The sequence below is a fragment of the Acomys minous genome, assembly GCF_964271855.1.
Source record: "Acomys minous genome assembly, chromosome: 12".
Classification (NCBI taxonomy): Eukaryota; Metazoa; Chordata; class Mammalia; order Rodentia; family Muridae; genus Acomys; species Acomys minous.
In genome coordinates this window covers 11,444,478-11,465,788 of record NC_140493.1, presented here as the reverse complement: position 1 = coordinate 11,465,788, position 21,311 = coordinate 11,444,478, and positions in this window count along the sequence as shown.

Below are 21,311 nucleotides of genomic sequence, written 5' to 3'. Positions count from 1 at the left end.
CAACATGGCAAACCTTGGAGTCCCCTGGGACACAAGCTGAAGCCCTGACTTCCTGTGGCCCCGGGAAGACAGGGCCACAGACACACAAGCTTCCTGAGAGTGGGCTCGTGATGAAAAGTGGGGCCACAGCAGCCTACTGGCCTACTTTTCTCTTGCCTTGAGGGGATGGCTGCTCATGCACATACTTACCTGTTTTCACTCAGTGAGATAAACAACGAATAGAGTCTTAGGCTAGGGACATGGCTCAGCGCCTAAAGTGCTGGCTCTGCAAGCATTAAAAACCTGAGTTCAGAGATCCAGAATCCATGATCTTTTTAAGCCAAATACTTGTAACTTTAAAGCTGAGTGGACAGCCAGATAGATAGCAGGGACAGTCAGCTACAGCAGTGAGCTGTAGGTCCAATGAGAGGTCCTCTCAAAAACATAAGATGGAGAAGCGATTGAAGAATACATCCTAATGTCAACCTCTGGGCTTCTCTGTAGGATGAATGTTTGATGAGTCAAAGAGATGAGAGAGAGAGAGAGAGAGAGAGAGAGAGAGAGAGAGAGAGAGAGAGAGAGAGAGAGAGAACAAGCAAACCCTCCATCTGCTCTGCTCTCTGCATTTCTGCTTCTGTAGTAGGCTGTCTTGTCTAACTTACAAAGCTTCTTTCCTTCATTGGACATGGGGGAGTTTTGGCGGGAGTACTGTTTCTAGGTACTTTCTGTGTCTTGTTGTAGAGGTTGGGACTCTGAAGGCCCTGCCTGACTTGGCCCATGTTCTCCCTGAAGGTTCTAGGCAAAGTTTCTTCCTCGCCTGTTTCTAACTTCTGGTTGCAGCTGCCAATGAGGATTTTTGGCTTTTAGCTGCATCCACCCCTGTCCTCAGATGGCTTCTCACTCCACGCATATCTATGGTCAGGTAAGGATACAAGTCATAGCAGTAGGCATGCTCTAACCCAGTATGAACTTTCAAACAGCATCGCATTCACCCCACTGGGTAGGCCACCATGTTGTCATGGGGGACTCACTTCAATGCACAGTGTGCACTAAGCATGGAGACAGTTATTCTGCTTACTTAGAACTTGACATTTACAGATGTGAACAGATGTGCGTTTAACCCCGGGCCGGGTCTTTATGTCTTCAGATAGGCTTTGAAGGTACATCAGTCACATACTTCCTGCCTTCAGGCTCAGATGGCTTCTCTTTCTCTGTGCTTTTCTCAGCTCAGCCATGCTGGCTGACCCTCACAGGAGACAGAACAACCATTCTCCAATGCAGTCCCCTAGATAAGCAATCCACATCAGACTTACACAGTGGCGTGTGACAAGGCAATAGCAAGTCTTGTTTTGCTGAATTCTTTCTCCACTATAGATTTTAAGAAGCACCCCACTTAGACGGGCTCTGTGGGATTGATCAGCTGTGCCTTTATCCCCCAGGCCTGTTGTAGTCCTGCTTAGGTACCTTTTTAACCCTTGCAACACAGTGAAAAGAAAGACACAGTAGAGACGTGTCTAAGACAATCGTGGGAAGACTGTGTACATCGCAGTGAAGGCTGGATGTGGAGGCCCAGGTGACGTGATGAAGTCCAGAGTTCCATGAGGGTGAATAAGGTGAGGGGTGATTATTAATAGGGCCTGAAAGAGGCTCAGGGTCTGAGATATGTAGAGCTTGAATGATGTGGTAAGGTTGTTCATTGTGCTAGGAATCTCCCCACAAATTCTGGGGGGTGGGTTTGGGGAGTAGGTATGTGATGGGTGGGTGTGGGTGTGGGTTGGGGAAGTGGGTGTGGGTGTGGGTGTGGGGTGGGAAGCACAGCAGTAACCTTCAGGAAACAGTTTCTATTTCCTGTGCTAACAGAGATTTTTCAAAAGCCCCCCCCTCCTTTTCAGGAGCATGTGCGTGAGAGAAGGTTGCATTCTTCCATGCGGTACATTATGTATGAGTGTGACCTCTTCATTGAAAACCTGTGTTTTTCAGGACATCCTGGAAGACTTTGATGGGGAGAGGACACGGCAGCCATAAGCACTCTAAGAACTTAATAATGAATTCAATAAAAGGCAAGTATGGATTTTAATATATATAGGACATGGTATGCACTTTAAGACTCCACTCACTGCCCTAGAAATCAGTGTTCAGGCCGGTGTGGAGCTGAGTGATTGATTACAGACTTAGCATTTGTGAGTTCTGAGTTCCCTCTCTGACAGTGGGCAGTGGTGTTCAATAATAATAATAATAATAATAATAATAATAATAATAATAATAATAACAATAACAGTAATAATAATAGTAATAAATTGTTAATAGTAATAATAACAATGTATTATTATTACTATTACTGTTATTATTATTATTATTATTTGTCATTGTTGTTGTTGCTGTGTTTCTGTTTGTTTCCTTGTGTGCTTGTTTTGTTTTGAGACAGAGTCTGGTGGAACCTAGGCTGGCATTGAATTCAATATGTAGTCAAGGAAGACCTTGAACTCATCTTCCGGTTTCTGTAAATTAGAACTTATTTTGCCAAAACATTTATATATAATAATGAACGGCCTTTAAAAACATATCTTTGGAATTATGCTGGTATCCTTCCTGTATGTACACATGGACTTTCCAAAAGTGAGCATGTTTCCTAATCAGGTTGGGAGAACAAAGCCAGGACCATACCTATCTGGCTTTTCTCTCACTTGGAGCCAGACTCTGCAAAGTCAGGCATTATGAGTTATTCTGAATTGGTAACAAAAGAAACACCGTCATCTTTCTAATTAAGGAGATCATGTCAAGGTGATGGCTGTAGTGCCCTGAAAGGTGTCAATCAGTATTTGAAAATTCCTCAGTGATTTTCCTCACTAGATCCTCCATTCACTGGCACATAATAGTGTCTCCTCTCACCCTTGAGCCACCTTTGCCATTCTTTTGTTTCCATGAAGTAGTTGATCTTTTTTTCTTAACTTATGTTTACTACATATTTACTATACGAATCTTGTTTAGAACTTTCAGAAATTTATACTCTCATAAAAACAAAAAACAAAAAAAATTAGTGTTAAATATAGAAAGCCATAGTTTTCAACAGAGTTCCGATATTCAGCCTCGACAAATGGAATCCAAAAGGAGTCATGAAGCTGAAATGAAATTGTTTGCCCTGACAAATCAAGATTAGAGAGCTCACAATCCCATGTCCAAAAAGGCCTGCCCCAGTTGTGCCATGACAGAGGCGGTACTTCTGCCTCTGCCTTAATCCCCACACAGAAGGATAACGAGAAGTAACTTCTCACCCAGGAAATTCTCATTTTATTGTTCATTTCCTTGTCCTATTTCTACAAGGGACTGCCTTTAATTTGAGCCATGTGCTTTATGATTTTTTTCTTTCTCATTTTGTCAGATTTTCTTTTTTTTTTTAATGACCACCACCACCACCACCATCACCACCACCACCATCACCACCACCACCACCACCACCACCACCATCACCACCACCACCACCACCATCACCACCACCACCACCACCACCACCATCACCACCACCACCACCATCACCACCACCACCACCACCACCACCACCACCACCACCACCATCACCACCACCACCACCACCACCACCACCACCATCACCACCACCACCACCACCACCACCACCACCATCACCACCACCACCACCATCACCACCACCACCACCACCATCACCACCACTACCACCATCACCACCACCACCACCACCATCACCACCACCACCACAACAACAGCCTCTTCCCCTAGCCTATAAGGACAGTTAGTCTAACTTATAGATTCTAATGGGAAAGTAAAGCAATGAAGAATACTAAGATAAATTGCTGCAAATTTGTCATTTGACACTAGAAATAACATCTACAATGGTGAAGCCACACAGCCACACCATATCCCATTAAGTTTGGTCCGTAGTCCATCTAGGCCAATTCACATTTTATAAATCAGACTGCTATAATAGCAATGATTTTTAAATATTTAGTAATCTTATCTTAATAGGTCTTTGATGGCAGGTGGATTTTATTAGAGTACAAGTAAGTACATGGCAGGATAGGGCAGATGTGCTCAGTATATTATAGTAAAAAAAAAAAATCGGACATGAGTGGGTCTGGATGCCAAAAAACTAGGAAACAGAAATGGATAGAGGAAAATGGATTCATTTATAATTTTACCAAATGAGTGACTCAATTTCCTCCCCCCATAAAGTGAATTAATTATTCTGTATTCATTAATTGAAAGCAGGGCATTATTATGGCAGCAGCTATTCCTAAACCAGCTATTTTCAGAAAGAAAAAAAAAAAAAGACACAGAGACTTGTTAGATTTATAATAAGCCTTAAGGCGTTAGAGCTCGGCAGATATCAACCCTCTAAGCTATCTTGCCTGCTTCCTTCCTAAATGCCAAATACTTGCACATGTATCACTTGTGCTGCTTCGGCTCCCTCAGGCCAGTCCTCAGAACAAGCGGCTCTTGCCCATGTACGTGCTCCTGGTTACCCCCTGGCGACCTCCTGTCTCCTGTTTCCATCCTCTCTCCTGCTTCATCTCTGGTCTCTCCTCCTGCCTCATGGTCTCTGGACCCCATACCCAGGAACCTAAACTCTGCCTACCTCCCTTCTGCCCAGCCCCGGCTGTCAACAACTTTATTAACTAATCATGGATAATTGGGGAGCATTCCTTACATCACATGGATACAGGACATGGTTCAACATTCATAATAATGCACATGGCAGGGCAGTAACCAGACCTCAGGACACTGAAATCTGCATCTTGAGACACAGTGCACAAGACCATCCTTCAATACTGTGTCTGTCTTATGTATTATTATTTATTTATTCTAAATTATGCGTATGCGGGTTTGTCAGCTAGCACTCCTCCTTCTAGGCCAAACGAGTAGAATAAACTAGTTCTGCTGCTTTTTATCTTTACCCAAATTCACAAAAACAAACTTATCAGAAGCTGGGTGTTCTCCAGAGACTTAGCACAGGTTCACTTCCTTTCTCCAGACTCACAAAGAACAAGGTGTGTGTGTGTGTGTATATCTTGGCCCTTACCTGTTTCTTCAAGTTCCTGAAATTTTAAGGGCACACACACTCCCCTCACTAAAAGGCACTTTTCCCCATAAGGCAAAGTGTCAACCATCCAGTTAACAAGTATTTATCAAGTGCCTGAGAAGTGTTCAGCACACTGTGAACGCATTTTCCTGAAGACCTTAACTACATTTTGCTCCCTTAAAGATGGCAATGTACATGATTTTTTGTTTGTTTCTTTGGTTGGTTGGTTATTTTGATTTTTTGTTTCTTGTTTTTTTTTTTCTGACTCAGGATTTTGTAGTTTCCTAGCAATAGTGAAACCTATGTGGGATGAGAGACATTTGCTTGACTATTTCCAACATAAATATCCACCTGTGAGAGCTACACGCTAAGCAATAAAGAATGTTTATGTATACAGTTTAAGAATATCTTTTTAATGAAGGTTATTCTGGGCTTTGGGACAGTTTCAGTAGGAGACATGACACTTCACCTTGTGCATGTAGATGGACTGTGGGTGATGGGCAAGTAGGAATGAGCTTCTGATTTTGGCCTGTGTCAGTATAAACAGAATTGCTCGCATTCTTGTTCAGACGGCTTCTCTGGCTTCAGCCACAAGAGAGAAGCATCTGGAGTGAACGTTTTCCTCACTCTCTGTTTGGTGGAATAAAAATGCTTCCCGAAAGGTAACACTAGCAATGGCATGGGGACTCCTTGAACTCATTTCTCCACAAGCCCATGCCCTGAAATGCCAGTTACTGACCTGGAACGTCTCTTCAATTTGAAGACAGATGTAGAAAAGAGGAATGAAATCAGACCGTTTTCGCAGTTTGCTTCCCTCTGGAAAAGTGACTGGCACTTTGTTGACTTCTTCTTGACCTGGTGACACCCCCTACAGGATTTTCAAGGCCTGATGATGTGCCTAGCTGGAGTTAAAGCTACCGTTTGCCTAGTGGAGTTTGGATTGTCTTCCCCTGGGCACTCTCTGCTGCTCTTGCTACTGTGGAATATCTCCTGTAACTTTGATGCCCAGTTGCACCACTCCACTAAAACCACTTGTCTGCCACCTCTTAGGCTTTAGCACATTTTAAAGAGGAAACAGCAGTGTCACAGCTAATCTCTGTTTGCAACTTGACCGGGTTTCGTGTCTCTTCGGTGACAGTTCTGTTTCCACTTCGCCTTGCCATCACCACCCACCATGACAGGTTCTAAAGCACCGCTAAAATAAATCTTCCCTCTCTTATGTTGTTTCAGTTAGGTATCTAGTCACAGTGACAAGGAAAGTGATTAACACAGGGTCAACCGAGATGTTTCTCCTAAAGTCAAATGTTGGCCTTTCATTTCCCTTCCTTCCTCATTCACAGGACTATAAATCCTGGCAGGATTGCTAAAGAGCCTTGGCGCCAGGCAGATTGTTAGACTCTGTTGTGTAGCAGTTTTCTCCCTCATGGAAACACACCATTTTCCAGGGAATCCCTCTAAGACAGAAGGTAAACAACTCAAAACACCTGTCGGAAGTCCCTGAAACAGACTGGACTCACTAGGCCCCTCCCTCCCAGAGAACTAGTAAGGACAGCCAAGCTGCAGAGGAGTCCAAGACCAGACACACGTCTTAGAAGAATGAGAAACCAACCAAATTGCCTAGAAGAGGTTTAGACCAACAGAGTCACTTGGAAAGGACACTCCCCAATCTATTGAGCTGCCAGTGTGTGAATCCATTTTTGGATACCACCATAGTATGACATCTACATTTACTCAAGGCTTCTGTGGCCACAGTCTTGTGTTGTGTTTGCCCTATTTATCTTTTCAACATGTTTTGTAATTTTGGAAGGAAAATAAGGTTAAAGGTTTGTTTTTAGTTTTTTTTTTCTCTTTTAAATCATGGGACACTGACTCAGAGTAGAATGTGAAAGAGGTGCTTAAATAACTTCCTCCGTATTTGGAAAATGTTACTTATCACACCTACGTCGATTGTGAAGCTTTATTAATTCAATAAATATTTACTGAATCCTAATGTATTCCAAACACCTTTCTATTTAAATAGGTCCATATTATCTTTGGGGAGCTTATGCAGTAGTGGGAAACAGAGAATAAACAAATAAGTATAATTACACACAAAAGGAAATGACCCCTGGAGACACCAGAAAATGTAGTTTAAGGATAGTGATAACAACAGGAAATCACTTATGCTAGGAACTTTCTACATAATAACTTATTTTTAAAAAACTGTTGGGCTGATGACTGAACACAGGGCTTCTGTTGAGCCCATACTCGGCTAGCATTCCACTACTGATCAATATCTCAGCCTTTAAATTTTTTTAAAATCATTATTACTTGAAAGATGAAAACAGGATCTTATTAAGTCCTTCAGGTATTCCTTGAACTTACGGTCCTTCTAAGCATCCAAGATGGCACTAGGTCTGGCTGGCTCAGACTTTACAGCAACACTTTTAGTGGTGTCATAAGGGATCCCGTAACAAGCACAATGGTGTGAACTGGGCTGGGAAATCGAAGGGGGTTTTGGCAGTGTGGTGTGGTGTGCAGGTCCTTCCTTCTGGTTGAATTCTCAGGTTGCCTTTCCTCTGTCTATGGGGTTCTCCTTTCCCAGTGTATCCTAACATCCTAAAATACCTGCTGTACCATATTAGGAACTCTGCACCATTCTAATGACCCTCTGTATCCAAACACCGTAAGATGTCTGCTGATCTGTAAGGGGGCCCTCCACCGTTCTGTTGATGGCGTGTCACAGATCTTCATACAAGGCACATTCTAGAATATGGGGTAGAAAGGTTCACACATGAATTTTGGACAAGAGGCAACATTTGCCTGTAACAACTAGTCCCGGGGTAGGGACGGTCACTGCCTCCACAAGTGAGATGCAAGGTGGTAACATGAATAAAATAACATTTAAATCCCAAGATCTATGGCATTTAGCCGTTACGTACACAGTGAAAAAGACTATCGACCAAGGTAACCAGCAGAATGCAGACGGATGGCATGGTGAAGCGTGTGGCAAGAATTTGGGTGCTTGGGTCCTAGCTCCAGATTTCTTAGGTTAAGCTGTGCCCAAACTGAATGTTCTTTTCAGTTTTACAAACAGAGAAGCAAGGAATAGAAACTAAACATCTTCTAGTCAGGCATGGGAGCCATCAGGAGTTGCAGATTAGCTCCAGCGGCATGAAGACTTGAGAAGGTCAACCCTGACACGATGGCTCAAAAAGGCTAAATCCCGAGCCAACCGCCGGCCACTGGCAGGAGTTGTTTCTCTCCTTTCGCTTTGTGGGTTCTGGGAATCAAACTCATGTCACCAGGCTTAGTGGCAAGCACAGTGAGTCACCTTGCTAGACCTTAACTGATTCCTTAGCACTCTGATAGGTTGTGGCTCATCTTTGAAACACAGCTTTGCTAAAGCTGCTGTAGCCACATGTGACCTGTTAGTGATCCTGGCTTAGCTTTGTGGTCCTCGTCACCCAGAGGTGATTCACAAAGTTGCATTTCCTTAAGAAAGAGAGATCCCAGTAGTGTGATGTTTTCCTTTATTCTTTGCCCTGCTCTGTGCTTATCACCCTAGTGCGCCTCCTGTATTCTGCATGGTGGGAGCCTCCAACTCACATCGATCCTCCCGTCTCTGCTGCCCGAGTGCTGGGATTAAAGGCATGCACCACCATGCCTGGCGAAAGGTCACTTTTAAAGGACTTTTCCTCTCATCGGTGAATCCTGTAGGCTCCCTGATTTCAACCGCTGCTTGAGTTTCAACTTCTTAGCACGTGATAAAGGCTGAGATAATAGTGGAATTCCAGTGTTCCCTTCTTTTTTGTTCCTTTTCTTCCCTTCATGTCTTCCAGTCTCCTTTCCGTTCCACCCTTCACATCCCATCACGTAAATGTATACTGATGCATAGGAGCAAGAATAGAGATGGCAGTGAATTATTAGAAACAAACAAACAACATCAACTTGGTCAGTGTAGATGTGCAGCTTATTGGATATTGGTTTCTTACTAAAATTTTCCATAAAATGCCCCTCATCTTGTCATAGGGAATCTACTATTATCTACCTATTCATCTGTTTATTTGCATGCAACAGCAATCAGTGAAAAAAAGGCCATGAATTTGAAGGAGATCAGGGAATTGCCATATGGGATGGAAGAGACAAATGTTGTGATTATACTTTAATATCAAAAATAACACAGACAAATACACACGCAGCACACTCACACACATGTTCTCACACATACTCATATTGACACACATGCTCAAGTTCAATGCGCACATACTCACACGTACATGCTCTCATACACACTTTTCCCACCCCAGACTCACACACATACATACTGTTAGCATTCCTCTTCAGTCTACCTACTTTTGATGTCATTGCTTACCTGCCATGGCGTCATGACCCTGTCCAGGGCCATATGAAAAAACAGATCCTCCTCGGTGGTGGTCACTCCCATCTCTCCCCCTCTCTTCTTCTTACTGTCTCTGTCTCTCTTTTCTGGGGTGCCCCATTCCCCCCTTTCCTTCTCTCCCCATACTCACTTAATAAACTCCTCTACAATATAATATCTGTTGCCTGGTACCTTATTACCTTATACCTTTATTACCTTGTATCTTACTGACTTAATTTTTAAATATAAAACACACATTAACACACACAGTAACATACACACATACACACACATACTTATACACACAAACTCACACACACACACACACACTCTCATACTCACACAAACACACTAACACACATATACCAACACAGAATGACACCCACATACACACAAACAAACACATTACAAAGACACACAAAAAAATGTGACATACCAAGCAAGAAACCAATCCTTGTCACGGGAAGCAGGCAGGCCATCTTCACTCTCCTTCCATCTTCACTCTCCTTCATGCCCCCCACTGCTGTTTTCCCAGTCCCAGCCCTGTAGCAGATCACTTGCAAGGGCCTGTCCTTTCACTCTGCCTTGGTTCCCTGGTTCCCTGGAGACTTCACTGAACCTTGCTGTGGACCCAGATTTCTCTTCTGAAAGTGATTTCAGCCTCCTGACCACCCACACTCAGCAACCCTGCTACAGTAGGCCTTGAGAAATGCAATATACCTGAAGCACAAGACAAGGACCCCCCCCCAAAAAAAGCTGTTCTGAATATGTTACAGATTCTTAAAGAGGATATGAATAAATCTTAATGAAGTCTGTGAAAACAAAAACAAACAGTGGGGTGAAATGACGAATACAGTTGAAGACATGAAAATAGAAATAGAATCACCAAAGCAACCCCCAAATTGTGATAAAAATGGAAAAGAAAAATTTAGAAAGTCAAACAAAAACTTCAGAGGCAAGCCTCACCAACAGAGAAGAAGAGATAAAATAGAGAATCTAAGGCATTGAAGATAAAGTAAAGAAATGGATACCTCAGCCAAGGAAAATGTTAAATCAAAAGAGGGGGTGGGTACCTGGGACACTATGGAAAGAACAAATGCACTAATAATAGGAATAGAAGAATCAGAAGAAACCCATAGCAAAGGCACAGAAAATATTTTCAACAAAATCTTAAAGAAAATTTCCTAATATAAAGAACAAGGTACCTATAAAGGCACCAGAAGCATGCAGAGCACCAAATAGATTGGGATGGGAAATAAACTCCTCACAATGCATAATAATAAAAAAAAACACTGAATGTACAGAGTAAAGAAAAATATTAAATGCTGGAGCGAAAAAGACAAGAAGCATAAAAAGGAAGATATACTAGAGTAACATCTGGCTTTTTAATAGAGACACTAAAAGCCAGAAAGACCTTGATTGATGTTCTACAAACTTTAAAAGATTACAGATGCCAGCCCAGACTACTATACCCAGCAAAACTATCAACCACAATAGTCTTCCCTATGAATTAGTATTGCAGTGAGTACCCATACCATACAGGTAACATTAAACAGACTGAGTAGGTTATAAGTTGTAATTAGGATTATATATGCATGTACATATTTACATACACCATATACATATACATGTACATATATGTCATATACATCATATATCAATACATAAAATACATATACATATATACATCTAATAAGAATAAAAAAGGAGGACATGGATCTGAAAGAGAACAAGTAGGAGTATATGGGCCAGATTTAGGAAGAAATGGGAGGGAAGAAATGAGGTGATTAAATTTTAATTTCAAAAGTAAAATAAGAAACAAAAGCAATATCAAAAAAATTTTCCTTTAGCTCAAAAATATTTATACAAAACAGCATACAAGGCCCAACATGAAATTTTTAATTATCCGTTTGGCCACTTATGCCTCTTCCTCATGATTTTCCCTTTTTTTCTTTGCTAGAACATGTTAATCTGAACAATATGCATACTAGTTGATTTCTATATGCAAATTTCTAAAATTATATGCATTTCTTTACATAACATTTTCATCTTGAAAAGGCAGAGAAGATTTTAGAAACTGCTCCACCTACACTACTGACACCATGCTTTGAGAGGAAGGTCTGCCTGGAAATTCTACAGTTATGACTTCCAGAATGTGTTAGTAATGTTGATAGTGTTTATCTTTTCCATGTGAATCAGCAGCTCAAAGACCTTCCTTTAATACTTATTGCAGTGCCAATTGAATAATTCCTTATTGTTTTCAAGTGATTCTTTAATCTACCTGAAAGATGTGATGTATATTTTAATTTGAAAAGTTTGACCCTAGTAATAATTTGTGATGTCTTCAAAATTACATTTAACAATCCGTTTCCTCCTCATTGAGTTAGGCTAGTTCCTCAGGTACCACCAAATTCTCACAGACATCAGACTTACTCTAGATCATATTGACTTTGTCTACTTAATTAACACTGCTTGCAACATTGTTGCCTGTTTTTTTTTCTATTTTTGTTTGCTCGAAAAATTTAATATTTATTAGGTGAAATCTATTCATTGGTTTATTTTCAAAATTTTCTTAGTCTTCTACCACACTTGCTTCTCTAGATGAACTTTTAGAAACATGATGTTCAAGTCCATTAAAGCTCATAAAACCATTGGTGTTTTGATGAAAATTAAGTTAAATTTCTATATTCACCTGGGATATGTTAGTATATTTATATTGTTATGTTTATCTTTAAACAAGAAACATGGAGTTTGCCTCCATTTAAATATATTTTCATCACTTCAAGGATATTTCCTGCATATATGAGCATGTAAGTGCTTGTAAGATCTGGGATACAATTTCATCGTAGGATGCTTACTGGAATTAATTTGCTGTTAATACTTTATTGCATTTGTCATTTTGACACTACTTATGTGAGCTATTAAATTATATGAACTCAAGTTTTCAGCTTGGTTTTATGAACTCCTTAGTTGTCACATTGTAATTTTTTTGGCCAAAATATATTATGTTCTACCACTTAAATGAATTCCTTCTACTTCTGTTTTATTTTAATCACTCTCATATGTTTTCAAGACTCATTGATGTGTCAGGATACAAATACTGCAGCTTTAGAATTACTGATTTGGTTCTGTTAGTAGACACCTTGCCTGGAATTTCTGAAAGACTGCTAAGTAGCAGTAGCTGTGCACTCTTAAGAGGCTCTGAGTTTCTTTAGAGTAGAGCTGTTCCTTTTTTGTGTGTGGCACCTTCATCACAAGTTGCCACAGTTAGATCAAGAGAGGCATATAATACTAGTGTACTTAATCAACAGCTTGTTGAAGTGAATGTGACTATCACTGCAGTTTGCACTTCATTTTGATACATGGTAAGGTCATATATATATATATATATATTTTAGAATATTATTTAAAAAATACAATGTTTACTAAAATGAATCTTAGTACACGTGTGAGACTAAGAATATCAATTCATTAAATATTCACAGGGATATAATTCCTTTCAAAATATAAAAATGTGCAAATGTTAGGATAAACTTTATAGTCAGAATTTATTCCAATAAAGAGAAATCTTGTAGGACAGAGGTAGTTTGGAAACACAATGTTGATAATGGCGGGGAGGGGCTTAAGTGGGAACAGGTAGGTAGGAGTCAGTTGAAGGAAAACTTGCATTAACAATGTTTGAAAATGCCATAAAGAAACTTATTTTATAAGCTTGGTGCCGATTGATTTTGATCAACAACATAAGCTTAGACATATCTGGGAAAAGACACACCTAATGACAAAATGTCTTTATTAGATTGGCCTGTGGATAAGTCTTTGGCAGCATTTTTGGATTAATGATAGATTTAGGCGGGCCCAGCCCACTAAAGGTGGGACCACCCCTAGGCAGGTGATGGGTTGTATGAAAAAGCAAACTGAGCAAAACATGGAGAGGAAGCAAGAAAGCAGCACCCCTCTGTCTTCTGCTTCCATTCCTTACCGTGATACATGTAAGTCAAATAAACTCCCTTTTCCCCTATAAGTGCTTTTGTTCATAGTGTTTTGTCACAGTACAAACCTAACTAATTTTAGGGGTTTTTACACATAGATACAATACACTACATGCAGTGAGAAGAGCCATGAAACAACCAGGAGTTATTATATAAATGTTACATTCATAGTGTTTTGGCTATTTGTATGTGGCAACCTTGATGAAAACTTCTTTCCTATCTTGGTGAGTCTAAAATTCTGAATGTAAATCAATACCTATTCTATCTCATCTGTATCTACTTAAACATATATCTAGACATAAAAACATCTTGCCCCCTTGAAGGAGAGAGAAACATGTTTTTTGTTTCGATCACAGGTGGGGGATGAGAAAAAGACTTGTGAGAGAACAGGTGATGTTTATCCCTTTAGAAGTCGAACCACCATGTGGGGGAGATTGGTTATTAACCAGCTGAAAAACATCCTTGAACAAATTCTGAGAGGAGGTATAAACGTGAGCCAAAACAGGAGCCTTTTGGAGACTGGGGATAGTTTTGGCTGCTCATCGCTCCACTTCGAGATGCTCCTAGAGAGAACCGCTCGAGGGAAGGCTTCGGAGCTCCAGGCTCTGGCTGAGGTTCCAGGTTCTGGTAGCTGCAGGTTCCAGCAGAAGAAATCCTGCTGATTACATCAGGAGAATTGTTCCTTGGAACTGATATCCTTACGGTTTCATTATTGTATTCTTTAATCTTCTTTTCCTATTGTTTAGGTTAGTCAGGTTATAAGTGAGGTACTCTCGATTAATGAGTTCATAATAAAATATATTTGCTAAGAAAATTGAGCCTACACTCCCTAAACATCTAAGCTTAATTGTAAAACTAAACTATGTGTTCTTCAGTGAGCTAATAGGTTTTTCACCCCAATGTCTGACTCCTGAGACTTTATTGGTAAAAGCAAATGATTTGGGATTTCCATTCTTTAAAATTTTTTTTACATATACATTTATATTATTACACATATATACAATAAACTACCTACAGCAAGAAGAACCATGAAACAATCAGGAAATATATAAATATTACATTCATAGTGTTTTGGCTTAGGGGTTAAGATGTTTTTAGGTCTAGATAGATGTTTTAAGTTGATAATGATGAGATATGATAGATACTGATTTACATTCAGAATTTTAGATGCATTAAGATAGGAAAGATGTTTTTCTCAAGGCTGCTAAATACAAAATACATAATTTAAAAGATTGGATTGGAATGGAGGTCCCCTGAATGGAGAAATAATGCTTCTCCCGGATATTGCAGGTATCAGATAATGCCCCATGCCAGGTGTTAATAATTCCCTTCCAGTTATTGATCAGAGGTGTCCCAGAGACCACCCAAACAATAATGTTACTGCCATTGTTTTTGGCTACCCAAACAAAAGTTGATGGCAAAACCAGCACTAACTGGACTCAATGGGTTTAAAAACCAAAAGACCAGAAAGCTAAGAGGCAGACTTATTCATGGGGTGGGGTATTCCAAGAGGAGGTGGAGGATGAAATGGAGGGAAGATGTGTATACATTATATACATTTATGAAATTAAAAAATATTAAATTTAAATTTTTGACTCAGCTGGGTATGGTGGCACACGCCTTTAATCCTAGCACTTGGGAGGCAGAGGCAGGTGGATGGCTGTGAGTTCAAGGCCAGCTAATGGAAGTGAATACAAACTCACAAAACTCAAATTTGCTGTGCTTTGCTTTGCTTTGTGGTTCTGGTTATCAAATCCATGTGCCCTAAACAAGTATCCACCACTGAGCTACACCCATAGTCAGTCACATACCCTGGGCAATAGTTTTATTCCCTACATGATTATGACATCACTGCTTTCTTGTTTGGTTTCTTGAGACAAGTTCTCATGTCTTAGGCTGGCCTGGAAGTCACTATCGTAGCCCATGAAGCCCTTTAGCAGCAAACTTCCTGCCTCAGCCTCCTGAGTGCTAGCATCACTGGCAGGCACCACCACAGCTTGCCGATATAAGGTTAGTATAAACATTACCTTTGTCTGGATCACAAGGATGCTCCACCACACTTCATGCCCCTCAGGAGTACAAAGCATGGGTTTGAGATGACTTGTCTACCCAGTGCTTTCTCCTAAAACTTTCTAGCTTTCTCTAAATGCCAGGCTCATCTCTGCTTCACACTGTGGCTATCAGTCCAGCGGAGTAAAACAGATTTTCCGTCCAACTACCTTGAATAGGCTAAGCACTCCTTGGAACCTGCATAGCCCTTGCAGCTGGGAGCTCCGCTACCTAAGGCAGCAGTCTTTGCTTATGAGTTATGTTTAAGTCATCTAAAATTCCAAATGTTGATGGTGTAGTTGAAAGACCACCTAATTTTAGCCATGTCAGTTAGGAGGACTTAATTTTTCATACTGTAGAGCTCCAGGTAGGCAAGGACCCACATTGTCTGAACTCTGAGTGGTATAGTTCTGAATGCATTGTATATCTTCTGCTGCAGCTAGTAAAACAATCAGTCTGGTTGAGTTGTGTGCATGCATTTGCATGTGCGTGTGTGTGTGTGTGTGCATCTGTGTGCATGTATGTGTGTGTGTGTGTGTGTGTGTGTGTGTGTGTGTGTGTGTGTGGTCAAGGGAACAAGGTCTCCTTCTATGCAGTTCTGGCTGGCCTGTACTTGAACTTGCAACCATGTTCCAGTCTCAGCCTCCCACATTCTGGGTTACAGTTATGTGCGACACCAGGCCTTTATTTTAAACAAGGCATACTTCAGAATCTTAATAGTAAATGCTAGTGACATGAACACACATTAAAAGTCACAGTGAGTTTCCCCTTTCTTGTTTCACACAGAAGAGGGTTGAGCTGCCTCAGTGAGGAGGGTGTATAATGCTGTCCAAAGGAAGCAAGTCCTTGTGGGTGTTGGTGGGATGGGCTGTGGGGAGGGGGTGGGGGGGGGGAGGGTGGCTTCAGCCAGACTGCTCAGTCTCAGCACACAGATTGGCAGGACAGCTTGGACTAGATTGACCACAGAGTCCTTTATTTCCTGTATCTCAGCCAGAATCAGTGATTTCAGAGAAGGGCCGAGCCCCGAACTGATCGGACTGAATGTCCTCCCAGCCTGGCCGTGAAGGAATTTGAAATTAGAATTCAGTTGATTTAGTAAAAAGAGATGTGTTTGTAATAACTGTGCCCTCTGAGATCTGATCCTGCTTTTAAGATTTTTTTTTAAGTGTAAAAAGATATGAAAATTCTTTAAAGTGTCTGCGACAAACTTGTTTATTAAACAAATACTTGCTGAAGAACTTCTAAGTGGCCAGCATTTGGGATAAAATGCTAGCCTGGCAGGGATGCTGTCACTTGCAGCTTGCAGTCAGGCAAACCAGTCCAGCCAAACAAACGATACGCTAGGCATAATGACAAGGAGAGGCCAAAGGAGGCAGAGGAGGCTGTTTCATTCAAGCCGAGGGAGCCACACAGGGCCCTGGGCCTCCAGGACAGGCCTGGAGAGAGAAGGCTGCACGTGACAGGGGAGGAAGGAGGAGCGTATAGGACAGAGTGGGGGAGTATGGAACACTGTGTCTCTAAGGTCACCAGGGTCCAGGCTGTGTCTCTAAGGTCACCAGGGTCCAGGCTGCTGAGGCTCTGCACAGCAATGCTGAGGAGCTTGCTTGGGGTTGCTGAATGAATGCTTTCCCTTCACTAGCTTTCTGAAGAGCTCTTCTTTCTCCTGCTGTGTTTTGTGCACACATTGCTATAGCTATGGCCTGTACATCTTCTGGCTTGTATCTCGGTAAGCCGTGAAGGGGTTTATGAGCCCTGTGTGTTCTTAAGGAGGAGGGCACAGTTCCTGGTTTGGTCCCTATCTTGAGAAGCCTCCCTTTCCTGACTCTCTGTTCACCCTGCCTCACTTCCTTTGTTGCAATACCAAATAGCCCCGTTTTGGCAGCCCAGGTCCACCTCTGTGTGAAATAAGGAAGGGGAAACTTCTGCTTCCAATTTAGGCTCACCATCAATGCTTAATTTCTTGGTTTTGAAAGGGAGTCTGTATTAAGAAATCAGATTGATTATGGAATAAGGCAGATGCTTACGGTGAGTCATAGAGACACGCCTTAGTTCTGTAATTCTATCTGCCAAAGCAAGGCTCAACATCCATTGCAGCTGTGTGAGGTCTGGCGCGCCAAGAACTCCTTGCCTTTTGGTGAACTGACGGCTGTACACTGTACCATCTCCAAGTGACAGAGTTTTAGTTTTACATCCTGCCTTTACTACTTTGTAATACAATGGTTCTCATCCTTTCTAATGCTGCGACCCTTTAACACAGTTCACAGTTCCTCATGTTGGGCTGACCCTCCCCCAAACATAAAATTGCTTTTATTGCTACTTCATAACTTTAATTTTGCTATTGTTATGAGATGTAGTGTAAATATCTGCGTTTTATGACGGTCTTAGGTGACCCCTGTGAAAGGGACGTTCATCCCCAAGGGGTCGTGACTCACAGGCTGAGAACCATGATACTAGAATGAGGAAAATCCTGGAAAACTGTTTTTACTAAATCTAAAGTTGCCTAAACTATTTATAGCTATCTATCACTTAACACCAAGGATCTGTAAGAGAAATTTGTCACTGGGGATTTTTGTCATCGTGTTCACATCAGCGTCCTCTGGACCCATAGACTAACGCAGTCAGGAAAACCCAGAGGGTCCAGCCTATAGCACATGTAGGCTGTGTGCTACATACTCTCTCTTGTTCCAAAGCTGCAAACCTGTACAGTGTGTTACAGTAGTGATACTATAGGCAGTCATTGCACGATTGTATTTGTGCAGCTAAAAAGAGGGCGGATAGAAATGACATACCATGGTGTAGGGATGAAAACTCTGCCATGTCTTCTGCCATGTGAGAACATATGTGTCTCTTCTACCATGTATAGTTGCGGCAATAAGGCACAGTCACGAGTGAGACCCCAACAGACACCATATTAGCTTGCCCCTTGATCTTGGACTTCCTGGCCTACAGGACTGTGAAAGTCAGTTTAAGCCCCTAAACATAGTGGACAGACAGAGTGGGTCTTGGAGCACTGTCTCAGGTACTGATCTTTAAATTCTGTGTAATTTTCTTGGGAAGATTTAATATTTTCCTCTCTATACCATTTATTGTTTTTAAGTTGTCTTAAAACTCATTTGCAGCCACATTGTGCCTTGTAGTCCTGACCAGCAGGTAGAGTAATTTATTAGTTGGGATACTATATGGACATGCTTTTGAAACTAAGCATGTCCCTCATACTTCTTGTTAATATAGATTATCGATATATTAGATATAGAAAGATCTAAGAGACAAACACCTTGGGCTGAATACCAGTGATTCTCGAGGATACCTCCAGGCCCCCCGGTACCATATGGGGATGCTGGAGCATCAGTTTTGTAGTTCGTGCAGCAACCTTATTCCCAGGCTTTCCAGGGTGAAGAGGGCCATTGTTGGACTGCCCAACCCCCATGGGTTGTAAGCCATTCTAGTAAACCCCCTTTTTAATAACACACATTCTATTGGCTGGCTCCCCTAAAAGCCCTACCTAATTCCCCTATTCCCCTTCCCCCTTCCCCAGCCCTTCTTGGCTGAAAGGCCTCAGCATCCTCTGCATCTGAGTCCTCTGTCTCTTCTGAGCAGTCATTTCTTTGTCCACCCACCAGCTTGACAGGCTCTTAGATGATCACCAGCACTCAGGTTACAGTTCTCTAAAGAAAACAACTAACACAGTGTGAGCCTAGAAAAGTCCCCTCCCCACTCAGAGTGATCCCCGGGGGGCCTGGACCTATAACATCTCTCTGGTTCACATTTCTTTCTGGTTCTAGATGTAGTGAACAATACTGAGTTTCAGGAATCCTTTCCTGTCTGTCACCTTCAAACTTTACCATGCATATTGATTAGAAGATGAATTTCTCCAATTTTGCTTTTCTATTTAAAAGGTTTTCTTTTGTGCTTAGTGTATTTTTCAGAGTGGCCTATACTTCACCACAGCACCAAACATTCCTATATATCTACATGTAATTCCTGTCAACTTTTGCTAATATCTAGCATATAGAAGATTTCTTTCTTTTTCTTTCTTTCTTTTTCTTTTCTTTTTTTTTTTTCTTTTTTGAGGCAAGGCCTCACAATGTAGTCCTGACGCCCTAGAACTCACTATGTGGACTAGTCTAACCTCAAACTCATAGATTTGCCTGCCTCTGCTTCCCAAGATTTGTGATTAAAGGTGCACCATCATACCTGACATATAAAATTTTAATAAATATTTGCCACAAACATTCATTCATTGATCTATCCCTCCATCTTAGTAACAGGGTGGCTTTGTCATAGGGTTGAAAATCCATGTCAAGGCATGGTCTCATGCTTGGCTCTACCTAAGTTAATCTTAGTAATGTTTTTCCTAGGTGAGCATTATTCAAGTTTGTCTATTTTGTTATTTTCTGTGCTTTTATGGTTTAACATCTCCAAAATAAGTGTTCGTCCTTCAGATACGTCAGTGCATTTAATTATTAAAGACAGTGCTTTGGAGCCTTGAGAGAGGGGTCAGCAATTGAGCACTTGCTGTTCTTGCGGAGGATGCAGGTTTATTTCCCAGTACCCACATGGTGGTACATAGTCATCTATAACTCCACTTCCGCAGCATCCAATGCCCTTTCCTGCCCTCCTGGTGCACTAGCCATGCAGATGATACACAGCACATATGCAATTAAATACATAGAATAAAAATAAAATCTTTAAGAGTGTATTTTTCAGCTTGGGTAGTGTTGCTTCTCGTCAAAGTGACTTCAGTGGGAGCCTTTGGTCTTGTCCTGTTGATTTGGTTTGTCTTAATCTTCAACCTTTCCCTGAGTTCTATGGAATATCAAGCCCACTCTAGTAGTTTCCACATTATATACGTCAACAGCAATATTCTCTTTTGATGGAGAGACTCTTTCTCTCTTCTGGGTTAACGCTTCTTTTCTGTGTGCAGTTAAGGAATGTATTTCTTAACTGTTTGTAGCAACATACTTTTAGTTTTCTTTCTAGTAGGATGTTGTGTGCGATGGTGACTCATTTGAGGCAAAAGGGTGGCATTAAATGTAGAAATAGTAAGAGGCTATTGAGACAGAACACTTCTCAAAGTTACTTTAAGCTTAAAACATAACACTTCATGAATCACCAAAGCCATCCAGAGACCAACCTACTTGAAAATTACTTCCTATTCCCACACAAGCATAGTGGGTAGAGGTGAGTATGCTGCTGCTGTACCTTTTGGGGTCACCTTGGTGCATATTGTTTTCAGTGAAGCACCCCTCTGTTACACAACCTCAAGAGCATGTTTCAACCCTTCCTGCTCTTAGCCTTGCTGGTAAACACTCACCACACTTCCCCTTTGAGTGTGTGCCACCTTCTCAGGTCCTTTCTCTCTACCCACACCTTGCCATCGCCCCCAGGTCCCTCTTCCTCATTGACACACGACATTCCCCAGGCACACTCAGTGTTTAGTGTATTTCTCAGGAAGGTGTGGTTCTTCCCTTTGCTTCTATTGTAACAATTACTGTGTAATTGTCTTTCTAATTGACTGTGGTATACATTGGGCTAAAACCTGAGATAGTTGCCCGTGTTGCCAGAGAAGAGTCACAGTGGGCATACGATAGCTGTCAGTCTAATAATGGACACTCTGGAAGAGCTTGCTTTTGTGGTAAACGCTTATCCTCTTGTTAGTCTGGAAAGGTGCTCCAACGTAATTACATGAGGACATGGTAACTGTCCTACAAAGATGTATGCTTCCAAAAGCAGACTCAATTAAAATCTTTTATTTGTGATACCATACTATCTGAAGAATTGTATGCCATAGGACTAGTGGTAAAAAGATTGACATCTGTGTTATTTGCAAAGTAAGTGTGTCTATGCCTTTACTCTATAAAGGCCTTTATGCTTGGTAAGG